We start from the raw sequence: 2336 nt of genomic DNA, 5'->3' as shown, positions 1-2336 counted from the left end.
CAACATGGACATCTATGAACGCGTACGCTCGGGCTGCGCCCTCCGTCTTGTACTTTCCTGATCGGTACACAGTTTTGGTGCACTGCTATTCCGACCGGCAACTTGTACCAACATATACATCCATGAACGCGTACGTAGTGTACTTTCCCTGATCGGTACACACTGTTGGTGCACGGCATAAGAAAAGAGCTAAAATGGTCAAACTCAATCCATTTCAACAATAGATAGTCGATAGTAGCTGTGCCGATGAAGTAGGGCACGATGCAAGTTAATGTTGTTTAATGAATAACATGTCCGCCATACATTTCAGTACAAAATTGCTCGGTCAGACCTACAAAGTGCTATATCTCGAATACGAGGCGTCGGACTGGGGGTTGTAGAACAATTTTAAGTTCGTCTAATGATTCTACATCCGATTCTGGATAGCGGTTTTTGACCACTTTTCAATATTTTGTGACACCCCGAACCTAGGGGCAGCTCCTAGCTTTTTCAAAAATGTGCACCGATCGGGCCGGAGAGCTCGTGTGGCTCAAAACATGTTTTTCGCTAAAACACCTCAAAACGTGTCGAGAACGCACCCTAGCTCTTGTTTTTCAAAAGTTATGGCCATTTAAAGTGAGGTGGTTTTGCTTCAAAATAGCTATTTTACCCGTCCCTATGGCCATGCTTTAAATTTTCACGAAAATGCCAGGTCAGACCTAGGGCGGGCCATATCTTGAATACTAAACGTCGCAGACATTGGTCGTAGAACAATTTTAAGTTCGTCTAATGATTCTACATCCGATTCTGGATAGCGGTTTTTGACCACTTTTCAATATTTTGTGACACCCCGAACCTAGGGGCAGCTCCTAGCTTTTTCAAAAATGTGCACCGAACGGGCCGGAGAGCTCGTGTGGCTCAAAACATGTTTTTCGCTAAAACACCTCAAAACGTGTCGAGAACGCACCCTAGCTCTTGTTTTTCAAAAGTTATGGCCATTTAAAGTGAGGTGGTTTTTGCTTCAAAATAGCTATTTTACCCGTCCCTATGGCCATGCTTTAAATTTTCACGAAAATGCCAGGTCAGACCTAGGGCGGGCCATATCTTGAATACTAAACGTCGCAGACATTGGTCGTAGAACAATTTTAAGTTCGTCTAATGATTCTACATCCGATTCTGGATAGCGGTTTTTGACCACTTTTCAATATTTTGTGACACCCCGAACCTAGGGGCAGCTCCTAGCTTTTTCAAAAATGTGCACCGAGCGGGCCGGAGAGCTCGTGTGGCTCAAAACATGTTTTTCGCTAAAACCCCTCAAAACGTGTAAGGAACGCACCTAGATGATAAAAGTGCAATCAGAATGTCAATCGACAACTTTGTTGGGGTACCATTTTTACTCTACGGGCCAGTAGCTTAGGCGCGCCAACAGCGCTTTCCTTTCGGGTTCCCATTTTTGCCCTCCTGGGATTATGATCATTTGCTCATTGCCTACTATAGGGAGGGTACCTTGCTACGAGGTCAAACATGAAGATTGCACCAAATCGTAGTTTTACCTCTATTTAGTCGTAGGAGCATGGTTTGCAGTGGCAGTGGGTCATTAAGCCCCCGTTTGGGTCATACGTCCCTCCGCGATAAAAATCGTCGTATGCCTATAGTCCGAACTAATGAAGCAAAAGTGGTGTCTGGTGGGCTCTGCCGATGATTTTAACCTATGATTTTGAGCTTCCACCCTATAAAAACGTTCCTGGAGCAGTACATCACGGGTCTACGGACCCAAAGACTTCGTCGTGATGGTTTCTAGTAAAAAGTTGTAACAGCTAAGGGTTTTGAATACGCGTATATTAACCATTGCTTGAAACTAAGCTTCGTTGTCTTTAAACTCTGCAAGACCAATCGAACTTCTTAGGGAAACCCGAAGGATTCACGCTAAGCTCGATGAGCTATTATGGGTAGTGGTGCATGATCTGGTGTTCCTTGGATCTAATCCAATGAATAAATTTATGAGGGTATATATGGTGCAGGGCACAAAGCGTGATGAAACCGGGTCTCCCTACCAAATGTGGCATATTTTTTCCCTGAGAGCGAAGCTCAGACCCACGTAGGGGAGAGCGAAGTGGAACTTAAATGTTCTATGCAGCAAATGTTCGCCATGCGGATAAACAAGTTGGAATAGTTCAATGTAGTGTAATGCAAACACGAATCGCAAATAACGATACGGGACCCAGAAGCAATTCTGCGGATCCCTCGGGGAGTGGTGAGTTGATATAAATTAGAGGTGAAAGTCCAAGTTGTTCAAGCTCCGGCTCGGCAGCCGATACGAGGTTCCTGTTGGGCTTTGTACATCGCGCAGAGGCGCC

This window comes from Anopheles arabiensis, assembly GCF_016920715.1.
Source record: "Anopheles arabiensis isolate DONGOLA chromosome X unlocalized genomic scaffold, AaraD3 X_pericentromeric_contig0003, whole genome shotgun sequence".
In the NCBI taxonomy this organism is placed as follows: Eukaryota; Metazoa; Arthropoda; class Insecta; order Diptera; family Culicidae; genus Anopheles; species Anopheles arabiensis.
The sequence above is the reverse complement of the archived record's forward strand: the minus strand, read 5'-3'. Positions refer to the sequence as shown.